The 14,978-nt window shown below is 41.1% G+C and overlaps 1 long non-coding RNA gene across 1 annotated transcript in view; it reads left to right on the top strand.

The window, feature by feature from the left end:
• LOC121671298 overlaps positions 1-14,978 on the top strand; it is a 253,252-nt gene that overhangs the window by 199,990 nt on the left and 38,284 nt on the right. Inside the window, exons 9-10 of the long non-coding RNA XR_006018470.1 lie at positions 4,007-4,090; positions 5,645-5,804. This is a non-coding gene — a long non-coding RNA (uncharacterized LOC121671298). The remainder of the gene's footprint in view (positions 1-4,006; positions 4,091-5,644; positions 5,805-14,978) is intronic.

Raw genomic sequence — 14,978 nt, 5'->3', positions numbered from 1 at the left:
TGGAAGAAAGTGCAACAGTTATAGTTGAAAGTTGCTTTAGATGCTTCATATTATTTGCTTTTAAACCAGAAGTGTATCTGGAGCCTCTGTTGCTTGAGGCAAAACATATTTCTTGGAAATTACTCTTACAGAAATCGGGGATTGACAAGCTTACATTTTTGAGTACAACAATCAAGATATCAGTGGACAGAAATATTCCTTTAAATTTTTCAAGATTATTTACCTCGGTAATGTATAAAATAGTATAGACTTACAGATCCTGTTTACTGGAAGGGGCCTTCACAGGAAAAGTGTGACCTTGTAACAAAGCCTGTTTCCCTCTTTTTCTTTGCTCTCACATGGGGTGTAGCTGAATTTCCATAACAACGCCAGTGAAGCTGCAGTGATATCTGACAGTAGAGCTGTGGTGCTCCCTACTTTCAGTTCAACCCTTGCTTTAGATGTACCACTGCTCTTGTATTTCCATTGCAATCTGCTTGGGCAAAGCAGGTTAGGAGTCGTTCTTGTGAGAAACACATCCACACTGCCCAGGTAAAATGAGAGCATGATGCCCAAGGCTCAGAAGAATCAGACCCAAGCCCTGGTTCAGTGGTCCCCTGTTGTGTACCAGCCACTGCACTGTCTTAGCACAGAAAGAGTTCAGAGTTTCCCCACTCTCTGCTTTCACGCCAGCCAGCCAGTGGCTTCAGGTTCACTAATAAGAAATTCCTTGCCTTGGGAAGTCATTGAAATAGTATTTGCAAATATTACTTCCAGTGTAGTTTTCAAAGTACTTTTTTTAAAAAAAGTCAGTGATTGTGTTCAGTCAAAAGTGTGTTAAAGCATCAGTAAAAGATAGAGCAAAACTTTTAAAGCAACAATGGATTTTTTTTTTTTTTTGAGAATTAATACTTAGATGCTATAAATTGGGCCTGCTACAGCTAAGTATTACAAAGGTCTGAACTGTGGTATTCTTATTAGAGGAATATTTCCCATTGAATTGAAATAACTTGCCCAGAATTCCTACGTGTCCATATTTTTCCAAGTCATATCACAAACCCCTTTGGAAAGTAGAGATGGATGTGCTGACAGCTGTGGAGTTGATTCTTCACTGCTGCTAATTATAGCATGGCTGAGTTCTGCAATAGGGCATCACACAAAATATTTGTCTTATCTGGACAAGTCTGATAATCTGGAGAGGAGTAATTATTTTCTTCCCTGCTCAAAATGGTCTGCAGATACCAGGAAAAAAAGCAAACCTAGTTAGGGTAAGTGACTTCTAGCATTTTTTTGAAGATCTGCCTAAAGACTGGGGGTCCCTCAGATAATCTGGTGTAATTTTTTTTATAGTTGTCTTCTGTTCTGAGGAAACTTTGCTCTTTCTTTTCCCTCAGACAGCAGGGATACTGGATGGGCATTAAACAACAATTCCTTCTGGTTTCAGAAGAGATTAGTTGAGCTGAAGAACCGTGGAATTTGTCTAAGCATTGGTTAACCCCATTACAGTGGGTTGTTAGGTTAGTGGGATACCAAAAGTGCCTGAATGTGCAGTGCTTTGTTATATGTTCCTTTTAAATCAAGGGTTTATTTCTGAGATTTCGGCTGTGGCTATGACTTGAGACTTCTTTCCCAAGATTTTAGGATTTAACATTTTGATTCAGGGTCTGGAAGTATCTTGGCAATGTTGATGCTGACTTTGGGATGAGTTGCTGTACCACAGCAACTGTACTAGCAAGAAGAATGCCACACCACCTCTCTGTGGCCATGTACCGAGGCTGGCCCACAAAAGGGTATCTTTCATTCCAAACAGCCATTCATCTTAGGCTTCACGTGCAGAAATGTGCTCTTGCACAGTAAGATTTAATTTTGATTTTCTTACCTTGATATGCTGTTGATTTCAGTGATATTTCATCTAATTTTCCTTTGCCTGTCACATGCAGAATCCAGCTCTGAGAGACATGGAAAAGGTCCTAACACGTAGGGCCTGACATACTTCACTAAAGAACAGACAGAGAGAAGGTGAAACTTTTGAGACATATCTAATAATGTCTCCACCTTTCTTCTCCCGCTGGGAAGTCCTTGAAGACAGCACTTGGCTGTAGAGTAAGTCAACGCAGCCCTGAGTGGACTGGCAGAAATTTGTATAAATGGGTCTGCCAGAAGGGTAGAAAGTCGTTTCATAGCTTGTGACTTATGAAAGATATGGAAAACACCACCAAATTTCAAGTGTGTATGGCCACATTCTCTATAAAACAAACCCTGTGAAACTCCTACCCTGCTGTGTTGAGAATTGAGAGCAATGCCGATCTGAAGGTTCAATTTTCAGCTACTGTCTCCTTTTGAGCCTCTGATAGCATGAGAACATGGGCATCAAAAAGCACCGAGGCTGGTAGATTCATGTGTTCCCTGCAGGCACATCCTACACTGCACCTACTGCAGTCCTGAGTTCTGCACTAAAAAAGACGTGGTTTTGTTGCAGATGCAAAGGTATTTAGGGGTAAATCAGAACAGCCTTGTCTCTGAAAGACACAAGGATGTTTCTTTGTGAGTGAAACCCCTGAAAAAATAAAATAAGCAATCTTCTCTAAAGATCCATCACAGAATGCATTAGCCAGCAGAGGCAGCACTGTCAGAAGTAGTGACAGAAAATAGCTTCTGAGAAAGTGAAGCGTGTTTAAGTTCTTTCAAGTAATAAGGGATTTGCTTTCAGCTCTGTGGGAAATACAAGACTTGATAAACATCAGATATGAGCTGAAGCTACAATAGAATCTGTTTGCATTTCTGTATTTGGATTTCAAACAAAATTCCAGAGAGTTTGTAACTAGGGACTTCTATCAACTTGTTGTTAATATGTGACACCTATATATAAACACAAGATCAGAAATTGAACTAAAAAACAAATTTAGGTTCTGCAGATTGACAAGATACCATACATCTTCCAAGTTACGATATTTATTTCTGTATGTTATTAAGTAGTAGCAGCAAAGGCAACAGAATACATTTTGGATAACCCCCTTTAATAGTAGGCTAAGTTAAACTGATTTTAACTTGCAGTAGGCTGGTGAATATACCCAGGCAGTTACTGTGGCTCAGCCAATTTGAAGTAGCTTGAATTCCTTGCATCATCTGGCAGGTGTAACTTTTTGTTTTGCGTAGCGGAAAGCTGTTGGCTGCCCAAATCTCAGATATCTCAATTTTCACAGACTAACTGCATTTCTGGACTCCTGTCTACAAAAGGTAGAATGTGATATTCCTTCATGGAGGTTTATAAAGATACAGCTGTAGAAGTAACACACTTTCAGTGTAAAAGGACCCAATTCTGCAAATCATGTTCTGTTAGTACTTTTCCAAGATATCTCATTTGTATTTCTTATTGGGTTTTTTCCACAAAAACAACTAATGCTACTCCAAATCTCAACCCTGTACTGCACAAAAGCTGTGCATTGAGCTGGCACCTCCTTTCTCTTGAAAGCATTTGTAATTTCATTTTTGGACTGTAAGGAACGCTGCTGATATGAAAAACACCAGCTTCTCCAAATGCATTTTTCACCACAACATAATGACTATAATCCCATCATCAGATTTATCATGTTTTAATTTGACCAGATATGTCAGTAGTTTAGAGGGTTTTGCACTAATAAATTGCTTTAGAGTAAAGTGAAGTACCTTCAAATCATTGGAGATTTCATTGTGGAAAATTTTGCAAAGCTGCATATCCTAAATGGCTGCACTCCAGAGTCTGGAATTCAAATCTCATTTACCGTAAATGACTGGTAACCAGAAGATGTAGAAGTTTTTTTAAACATACCTAATAGAATATAGAGGAAAGGGGGCTGATTTTTCAATTCCTATATAATGCAGCTGGATTTATTCAAGAAATTAACTGTAAATAAAGGAAATACTTGTTAGATAGTAATTGTGATAACGTGTAATACTTGAAAGCAATACTGTGAGATTTGACATGTTCTCAAGTAGTGGATATAGAGCTTCTTTTGTTGCTTCTGTGTCATTTGGTGATCCCTTTCAGGTGTGATTGTGGAAGAGCTCAGTGCTGATCTGCAGCCTCAAGTTATGGAAGCCCAGTGGGAAGAGAGAAAGACTTAAATGGAAGGTGAGTGCTTTTCAAAGTCCCACATCTGGGTCCCTAATGGAAGTTACATGGATGTGGGTGGGGTCTAACCTAGGAGTCTAATGTTCAGCTGGCAAATCGATGCTCATTATCCATGGTCCTCCCTACCCTAAGCCACCACCTGGAAATCAAGTGCCTAAAAAAAGAAATTTGGCATCTAAGTATGGACTGTTATTTTCAAAACTATGTATTGACTTAGATAACATCTGTTTGAGTGGACTAATAGGCACTGTTTAGCTCTACATGCTTTCAGTATGCAATTAAAAATACAGTAGCTTCCATTCTAATTTTGGTAACTGACAGTTACAATTATGAACATTGAGAGGAATAATATTTTGCAATAAAGAAGTTTTTCTTTATTGCTTTGGGGGGAGTTATTTATCCATCTGCTGCATCCCATAGCAGTCATTCCTTCCCCCATTCATACAAAGGAGCTCCTTCCAGTTTCCTCCAAAGAAAAAGTTTCTATTTTGAGGAAAAAGAAGGAAAGCAAAATAGAGCAGAGAACAAATGATGTCTCTAAATATTAATGAAGGACTTTTAGTAGGTCTTGCCAAATACTGTGAACTAATCAGGCTCTTGATGGGCCACATAGTTCCCATTGCCACAAGTAGTAGACTAAGAAACTTGGATTCTATTTCTGTCTTTGCCATTGACTGGCTGGTGTAACCCTTGGCCAGACATTTAATTCCTTTGTGGTTTTGTTTTCCCTATTACACATAGCCTGTTTTGTCTGTTTGGTTTGTAAGCATGCCTGGACAAGGATTGTCCCTAATGATTGTATCATGCCAAGCTGACAGAGCTTCAGTCTTGGCTGGACCTTTGACATGCTACCTGGGTATAAATTATTATTGTGTTAGTACAGTTATCAGTTATCCCAGTTTATGTTGCACTGACATTTTGCTTCTTTGACTCTTGGTAGTGTGGGTGAAATCAGAGTGGGTCCCCATGTATTCCCACAGCGGGAACTGTTGAGCCATAGAAATAAAATAATCATAACAAAGCATTTGTTGAAGCCTACTGTGCAATCCTGGCACCATTTGGGTGGTTGTAACAACTCTTCTTTTCTTTGGGCTGAATCAGTTTTGGGATAGAGATTGTCATGCTTTGAATGGGAGCCACAGTCTCTGCAAGACACCGAATGACTGTGGCAGGTCACATCCCTTGGGTTAAACACCCTTTCTCAGAGCCATGGCACTTGCTGGCTCTGCAGGGATGTCGTGGGCTGGGTGTTCTCAGACACTGAATTACCCTGGGTCTCACCCAGTTCCCCTCTGAGCACAAGGGGAATCCCACTCCCTTTGCATGGGAATGTAAAGGGGGTGGAGATAAACCAGAAGTCACACTGTTAGATTGGCTACAGATAAGAGGTTTTTTAGATCAAAGGCACCAATGACAATTTTATGAATATAAATAGAGTCAGAGGAATATTCCTAGAAAGAATATCACTCAATGTGCTTAATTGTGTTCTAAGTAGCTTTGTCAATATGTCTCTCAACTTTTCAAATATTGCCCTACATGTGACTGCTTTCACAGGCCCTCTGAAACCAGCCCTGCTGGGAGTCACTTGTACTGCTGCTGCTGTCCAGTGTGGCAACCAAGCATGAGACCATCCTTTTGGGCTGTGATCAGGAGGTATTATTTTCTGTCCTGAGACCTGAACAGGCAGATCTCTTCACCCCACTGTATTTTGAAGGTATGCCTTTGAGGGCTTTCAGAAAGGGGATGGGAATAAAACTTAACCAATAAATGGAAACCCACAAAACTTTGGCCCAGGGGAAAGGCTGGCATTGTTCATAAATGAAAGATCGTGAGGTGTGACTTTACAGATTGGGGCAATGTCCGTGGCATACTTTTCAACAAGGTGATTGGTGAGCTGTGCTGGCTGTAGAAGAAGCAATTTCACAATACTCATGGAATAGGAATAGCACTGGAGGGAACAGTGTAGCAAGTAAGAAAAATTGCCTTTGTTTTTAAGTAAGTCTCACTTTGATAAATATATTCTTGAGCAGCTCAGACCTTACACATTAAATAAATTCTCATGATCAGGTTGGCATGTTCCAGCAAACAGGTACCATGCACTATTGATAAGAACAGTTGTAATCTGGGGAGTAATGGATTATGTCTGAATAAGAGATTATTATTGTCAACTCTTGAGAATATGTAAAATCAGGAAATTTTAGGAATGCTTATTTTTTCATACTGTTACAAATGGTGGCTTTTTCTAAGTATGAGGTGATTCCTGTTGCTGAAATGTATATTTATACTTGAAGTTTTTCCAGAGCAGCGTGGAGAATTAAATCTCTTATGGATGATACTGATTTAAATTATGTGAATTTAGGTACAAAATATAGGCGTTTACTTGTTCCATAAAGGTTTGAAACCCCTTGTAATCCAGCACCTACTCATGACACTTTCCCCTAAACTCAGGAGTGTGTGACTGCTGAGGACCAGAATTTATGATCACCTGTTTGCTTATGATGATCTCTGTTTTGATTCTTCTTGGAGGTGTGTACAAAATGGCTCTTTTAGCTGGGAATCACCTCAGTGTCCCATGTTTGTACAGCACCCAGACAGAGCACTTGTTTCATGGCTGGGCCTCTGCGGAGCTTCTACCATTCCAAAAAGAGGGTGCAGTAAAGAAAGAAATAGTTTTGTTGATGGATTTAGTGTGGCTTTTAGTGCAAACATACACTAAATGAAGTCTGGGCAGAAGTTTGGTTCTTCGGTCTTGCTGTTAATTTCCAAATGTACCAAAAAAAAGCCTGCTTAGCTCTTGACCTTACAAGGTGCTGAGCACATTTGGGATCTCCAGAGGTTGCTCAATACTGAACACAGGTTCTTTTCTCTTAAAAGAAACTGTTGCACTTTAGAGAGAGGCAGCTTGGAGTTGTCTGAAATGGCAAATGTTTTGGAAGAGATGTAAATTACTGTTGGCTTTTGTAACAGTGGGCTCTTTGGAAACATTCCCCTTGAATAATGTTAAAAGCAATTCCAGCTTCTGCAATTTAGCTCATCCGTATCATCAGCATCAATAAAAAAAATATTTACAGATTCCAGGCTCACCAGGACCTTTCCAAGAGCTGGCATACTCAGAGCCAAGTAACTTATAAACAATGAGTATTGATCTCAACAAGTGTGTATGTTCTTGCAGGGTGTTTGTGTGTGCTGAACTGGCACCAGAGATGAAGAGCTTCAGTTGCTGCCATTATACTTGCAGAATCACTACTAAAGTTGCACTGGCAGATAAAATCCTGCAGTGTCTGAGAGGCTACCCAGGTGTGATCTATTAACAGATATGAATAGTGCAGGAATTAAGTTGTATTTTAGCTTACGGGTTGTGAAAATATGAAGACTTTTAATTGTTGTATTTTTTGGCCTCTATATGCACCATGTTTTGTAGCGCTATTGTGTACCCTTAGAATAATTGCCTTCATGTTACTAGCACGTCAGAGGAGATGTGAGACCTGTGAGGAGAACTATAGTTTTCTAAGAACCTCAGGCTTTGCTGCATTTCCATAGCAGTAACTTGTGTACCACGGCAGTGGCAGGAGTGCAAGGCCAGGTCCTCAGCTGATAAAACTGTGCACAACCAAAACAGCTTTGATGGTGTCCTGCACTGTTGGGTTCAAGCACTCAAGGACACAACTGTCAAAAGGGAACTGCTTCACTGCAGAAAGGTATATCAGAGCAGGCACAACACCAGGTGCTCTGATTCCTTCCTCTTCCAGTGTCTCCCAGGTTTACTTCCACTGTGTTTGTGCCAGAAGAGACTGTTGCAAGGTGTGACACAAATTAAGCTCCTTCTGTCCTATTAGTCCTGTGTGCAAATTATGCAATTGAATAGGAAAGTAGACTCAATATAGTTTGTTTGTAGCACAGTGTTTGGGGACTAGATCCCATCAGCTTTATGGCTTTCAGCCTAGGCTTTCAGACACAGGTCCTCAGAAACCTTTTGCTTTCCCCCTTTTTTATGAAACTGTGTTTCTTCGTCCCCCAATTTAGTTCAGCTCCCGCACAAATGATGAACCTTACTGTTACCAGAGACCTTGTTTCTGCAGTTTTCCAAGGGCCAGAATCCTGCTTAACCCGCTGAGCATGACAAATACAGAGAAATATTTCTCTGATCTTGTTTTTTTGTTTTTTGTTTTTTGTTTTTTTTTTTTGTTTTTTTTGTAGCAACAAGGAATTATGTCTCTTTTCCCTGTCATGATCTGTTGAAGACATTTGTTTTTGTTGGTTCTCTTAGTATAATTTCCAGAGCAATAAGCTAGTGCAGCCCCTACTATGGTTTGAGCTCATTCAACTCCATTTTCTACTCTCACTAAATTTCTGTGTTCCTATGGCAGAGTTCCTAGGCCATTTTTCAGTCCTCATGCTATTTCAAAATATGTTTCACCTGCCACACAACAGTGGCATGAGATCATGAGATGCCTTTAGTTTCCCTGTCTTGATGGAGGATACGCATAAGACACACTGTAAAAAGACTGCCTTTTTCTTACCTACTTGGACTGCTTTTTCATTCATGTAATTGAAACCTGTTGGCTTTTGTACCAATGCCCAACTTAAAAATATTAAATGTGTCATCTGCTTTCAGGCTGATAGCATGTTCATCTTCTGTAGCAGAGTTGTCCCCTAGCCCTGTGTCTGTGCTGGCAGGTACAAACTCTTTGCAAGTGGCACCATTCTCAGTCTGGCCTTGGCCTGGCCTGTGCTCGTGTTTGCACCTGCAGTCTGAATGCCTGCCTGCAGGGCTGTCCTCGCTCGCGTCCATAAGGACTCTTGTCACATCCTTGATGGCACAGTCATGTCCACTCTTCATGGCTTTCACTCAGGCTGCAGGACAAGTGTCTATCAAACTGGAATAGCATATAAAGACTCGTGAGGTCCTTTTGTTCTTTCTCTTTAAGTTCTTTTCCTAGATCCAAGTCGCCTGCTCATCCCAACACATACTGGGGCTTGCTGTTCAGCTTAGCTGATAATGGCTCCTCTGCTTCCTTGTGCTTTTTGTTTATTTAGAGCTTTGTTTATCAGAGCTTGTTGTTGTTTCACTTTTGTGCAGTATGCAATACTCAGATGGCTGCAATCCCACTGCCTAATTAACAGCAAAATACCAAGAACATTGCAGTGCTTCTGAATCAACCATTTCTCTGCATTGTTCTGTCATGTGACTGGCTTCTCTTTGCAGACACCCACTGCGTGCAGGTAGAGGGTGAACATCAATCAGTTGCCTGAATTAAGGGCCTTAAGAGCTTAGGGAATAGTGGTAGACATTAGAGAGGTATGTAAACACCCTCAAGATGTAAACTCAAAGTAATTTTCTCATTTTCTGAAAGCTGCAGCTTCTATGAAGCTTCAGAACCTCTGTTTTCCCAGGCTGAAGACAAAAAATTACATTTTTTACACTGAGCACCATGTGCTATATTCAGTGATGGTGTTCAGGGCTTAAAACTTCTTGCAAGAGATCTGTTGCACGACCTAAAACCGCTTGGTTGTGTGTAACAAAAACTTCCCTTCACTCATACTAGACTTCTAGAGTCTTCTTCCTTTAAGACAGAGCCCTCTCTTCTATAACTATGGAGAAGGACAAGGAAGGTACACACAGCCTTTGTAATACCCATGTAATATGAATTCATCCTGCCTCAGAAGGTAAAAAATTGCAAGTGAGAGGAGAGAAAAGATGCTCTTTCTGGGCTTTTAAGTTGATATTTGCCCTTTTTGCATGTTAGCAGGATCACCATCTACATAACTGAGTTGGCAAATGCATAAAGCTGTAGTCAAAGCCTTTGTTTTGTGTTGCACAATGAGATATTGTATTTCATTTCTCCTGTAAGATGCTTTATACTATTCCAGAGTGTCTTAGCCAGCTTTTTCTGGCTCCAAGCAAATACTTTTAATAACTGAGACTGACCAAAAGGATGTTGTCTTCTTCTGTAGTTTAGGCATGAGGTATGATAGATCACTTTGTTACTGTCAAAGAATGGATTTTTTCACTCCATTGGCAGCATGCTTAATTCAGCATCTTGTTATTCTGCTCTGGCTCTGCTGCCATTTGCCAGGACAGAAAGAGGAGAGGGAAGAGGAATTTTGCCTTTGAATGTTCTGCTGAAGTCGCTCATTTTTATTGAGAAGAAAAAAATATTTTGTCCTATTTGGAAATTAACTCTGTAAATTGACTGACACACTGCTGGAAGAATAAATAGTAAAATACAGGGTTGCTTGTCTATGTCTGACAATGTGGATTTCTTGTGAAAAATTGAAGTACTGGATAGCACCCAAATGTAAAATCTTGTGCTGGCTAAAACTGAAGTGTTCTTAAAATCAGCTTCATCTGATTTTGGCTGTAGGCTGAAAGGGCTAGAAGTTCAGTCTCATGCAGACAATCACTTGGTGAGATTGCAACCCCTCACCTTTCTAGTGAAACCATCCTGTTCGATTAGGGCTTGATTATCTTTTCAAATCAGTTTTATGTGAGGAAAATACCACTGATTTCATCCAGTGGTTCACTGGGGGGAGTGTCTTGATTCTCCTCTTTTTCCTGCTCCTGCTGGCAGGATTTTATGCGAGCAGTTTTTAGAAGGGCCCATGCTGAGAGTCCCTGCAGCGTGTAATTCACAGGCCTGGAGGATTTTGTCAATAGGTCCTGCTTTCCCTAAATACCTGTTGCACAGTGTTGTTCTGGGAGCAAAATGTCGATGGCTGATCCCTCTGGTGCCCTTCCTGCTCTGCTCCACACAACCCTGCCATGCCAGGGGCCTGGGGCTGCGTCAGGCAGCGTGAGACCCTCACTGCATCGCTGGGATCCTGCCTTCTCATTCAGGGGCTTGTTCATTTGCATTCTGCCTGAAATGTCCTGAACAATGTCTTTGGGAACGTGGGGCTTGGGGTGGTCGTGTCTTTTCACTTGAGTGTAAGAGGTTTGTTTTTTGGGGTGTGTCTCCATTGTGGCTGAAGATGCGATGGCAGCTGTGGGGATGGAGCAGAGCTGCACTGAACTGTCTGTGGGTGATGATGGAGATGTATTCCAGGGCACACAGGAATCACTAGAATTTTGCTAATGTAGGACTCTGTTGAACCCTCAGCTGAGGCTCTTGCACCTTGTCAAGTTCTGTGCTGTCACAGCTACAATGTGATACGTGCCTGTGTTGGCTGAATGTGCTCCTGTTCCTGGGAGAGCTACAGCACCTCAGGTCATCAGAACTCCCACCTGGAGGTGTGGGCTCTCAGACTAGCAAGGTAGGTTCTCATGTGAGCAGGGCAGCACCCAGTACCTTTGGATAGGCTGCTGATTACCAAAATCTCACTGTCAAGAAGGCTGAATAAGATTTTAAGACATGTTAGATCCAATTCATTTTATTTGAGAGTAATGCAGTACTGCCTTTTGGTAGCAATAGTCAGTTTCATGTAACTGTTTGGGAAGGATGGACTTGTCCTGGTGGCAGGTGTCACCAGTTCCAGGGACACTTGGACTCCAAAGCCAGGCTTGGACTGCATCCGTCAAGTTGCTGAAAAAGTCTCAGATCCAAACATATCCCACAAAGGTAGTGCTTGAAGACTAGGATGTGAATTTTCCAGTTCTGGCCTATTGCAATCAAATTTTGTAATAAATCCAGAGCAGACGTTGCTAGATATTTTTTCAGATTCTGCTCAGACTGTATGGTTAGACTACAGTGTGTCACTTTTCTAAATGGGTAGTCTATGATTCCACAAATTTTGGCTGTGTAAGCCACCTCCGGCTCTGTGCAACAGGATGGTGGGCTCTCTTTGGTGTGTTGATATGCACATATGGTGCATAGACAGTTGGTGAATTCTAAAGGAATGACCTTCAGGACTGACATTCTTCTATATTTTCATGTTTTTGTCATGCTGTGGTAGATTTGTTCATTCGTCTTTCATCTCGTCTGAGTGGAAAACTCTGCAGTCTTCCAGACAGCGTCTCTCTCTCTCTGTCTTTCTCTCACTCACTCAGACCATCTGTTCCCAGATTACAGATTTCTCTGCATGGGTACCAGGTAACAGACGTGACTTCGCCCAATAACTACAGCAAAAAAGGCTTTCACACACTCTCCACAATCTGTGAACATATGATCAGTCTAGGATAACATGTCGTGCCAAACACACCAGAGACATTTCTATGCAGTAACAGAATGAACCCTGAATTCAGGTACTTGGCAACCCCAAACCTGACGTTTCCTCTGCGTGTTTGAAAAGAGGCCTCTCTGCCCACAACAAAGTGTCTGTTCCTGCCCTGGTGCCTTTTTCTCAGGGAGTGAAAGAATAAAATCCTTCTCTCAGGTTTTGCTTAAAAGGAAGCTGGTAATATCTCACTGCCCCATGTCAATCCTCGAGGCTGGTGTAGTGGGTCTCTACTGGCAGCTCCGTAATGAGCATTTGCCAAGTGATGGGAGACATCAGAAAGGACATTTTATCCATCTTTTATCATCTTGACTGGCTTCTTGCTCATTTTGGGAGTAGGACATAGAGACAGACTGATATCCTATACACAATTATGTGTATGTAATAAATCTTCAGTTGTATATATCTAAGCTGTTTTGTCTCTTGTCCCATTGTCACATCAGCCCTCAATGAGGACCATAATGAGACTGAATATTAAAGCAGTTTTTTTTTTTACTTGAGGGAGCTGCTGCTCACTCACTCAATGGCCATTGAGCCCTTGCCTGAACCCTGTACTGTTTTTTTAAAATTTATTTTCTGTACTGGTTGCAAAGTTAGGGAGCTGACTTGGAGCTTGAACTTGGAGCTGACTTGGAGCTGAGGTGCCAAAGATAGATAAAGTACAAAGCAATGGTTTGTTGAGCTATCAAATAATCCGTGGGCCAAGGTTGGTCTTTATCTGTGCTGCAGGGTATGTACTGCAACGTATTCCAACAAACTGGTAATCTATTTATTTTTTGATAAGTAGATGCGTATGTTAAATGTCTCATGTTAGTCTTGTCTACTCCAGTGACTTGAAATAAGAAAAAGATCCTAGACAAATTAGTACCCAAGAGAAACTGCTACAGAAGTTGGAAGGGAATTTGCCAGCAAATATTCCTTTTAAATGTCTTTTATAATATTATTTACTATCCCTTGTATTTCTGATGAGAAAAATAATTGGTTATCTGCTACATAGCACTACACGAAAAAATACTTCCAGCAACTCAAGGCCTGAGTGCAAAGATTTTTCGCAAAAGTGAGAGAACTTCAATAGATTGTATCTATATGCACTAGTAGCTACAGAAACAAAACTATAAAATAATGTTCAGAGAGTTAGGATGCACTTATGTATTCATTTATTATTAACCTGCCTCATATGGCCCTGCCTAAGTCTTGTTTCCCAAGAGCCAACATCCACTGTCACAGTTACAATATGAAAAACAAGAGTGGTAGAACAGTATTTTGGAAGTGAGTCTCAGTTTGGAAAAAGAATGCTTCCTCCTAAATGTGGTGCAAACACAGGGCACAGAGATGCCGTGAGTGTCTGATGGGTATGATCCAGGACAAAGGACAGTGAGTGCTTTGCAGGGTGTAAGTGTGTGAGCTATTGCTGTGTGCTTAGCTGGGACCCTATACTTGCTGCTCTATGCTTTATTAAGGGGTGTTCTGCTGTTGGGATGAGCATGCATGTCTTCTGAGTGTCTACAAATGAATATACTCATTTAACAGATACCATCAGTTACTGTGCTGATTTGTGTCTCAAATACAGAAATCTAATGATGCATTGTTGGTGTGAAGGCTTTATTTTATATTCCATAGCACAGGTGACTTTTATCATGTGGTACATAAATTACCAGCAAGCTCCCAATTAAAATATGACCTTGGTCTGATGCTTGAGAGACACTTGCCACACTGAAGCAGTTCCTTTTGTGTTTTTATCCTGTTTGCTGAGTGGTTGTTTTTGTGCTAACAGCCCCTATTGGGTCCTAAAGAGGATTTCATACGTGTAGGAGAGCAGTAGGAGATGCAGTAGTGTGATTAAGTGGAGGTTGACCTCACATTTCCTCATGCTGTTATAACATTTTAGCCAGTCAGTACTGCTTGGGCTTCACTGAGAAATTGGAAAGGGTCTTCTCAGAGCTGGGGCAGAGGCCCTGGGCTGTGTTTGTGGGGCTGAGTGATGATGTGTGTGCATTGGGTGTGCAGGGCTGAGCTCAGGATGTGGTAGTGCCCTGTGTCTCCCTGGGGCAAACCAAAGGAAGGGCTTTCTCCACTTCCCTCTCTCCAAAGCAAGGATCATTTTCCCAGGGAGTTTGGAATTGTTTCTTGAGCCTAGGGGCAACAGTGCACAGTGCAGTGTGTTTCTGGTACACAGCACAGGAAAACTTGTATATTCCAGCTTTCAGTAGAGGCAATTCTCTTGTGCAATCACAGCAGCAAACAGTTGTTGAGCATACAGACACACAAATATTTGAGAGTGAAATGTAGTTATAGACTAATACAAATGAGATTTTGACTGTAAACAAGTCATTCATTGCTATTCTTTCCTGGAGGATTAGCTCCCAATTTGGAAGAAATCTGCATTTATCCAAGGCACCCTCCTCTCTCTGCTTTGGAGAAAACAGGAAAAGCAATTATTTAAGCTATGGAATGGAAATATCCTTGTCAGAAGAATTGCTATGTTTTGAAAATCAAACTGATCTGGGTGTGATTACCTCTGTGACTAGATTTATGTTTCAGCATTAGGCAGAAGGTGTTAAATAAACGTTGACTCAGGCTTCTGCCTTTTCTCTCTAATTTCTCCATATCTTAATACTTTACTTTGGGCACCTGCTACTGAAACTTGGAACTAAATCTTCATTTTAATATTCTTTTTTGTGCTTCTTTCACTGCTTCATCCACATCTTTCTGCTTTAATGCTACAATAGTGTGT

Source organism: Corvus kubaryi, unplaced genomic scaffold (assembly GCF_017639235.1).
Source record: "Corvus kubaryi isolate FWS band 111438036 unplaced genomic scaffold, C.kubaryi_AGA036_p1.0 37397, whole genome shotgun sequence".
Classification (NCBI taxonomy): domain Eukaryota; kingdom Metazoa; phylum Chordata; class Aves; order Passeriformes; family Corvidae; genus Corvus; species Corvus kubaryi.
Note: the sequence above shows the minus strand (reverse complement) of the source record. Positions and strands in the feature narration are given on the sequence as shown.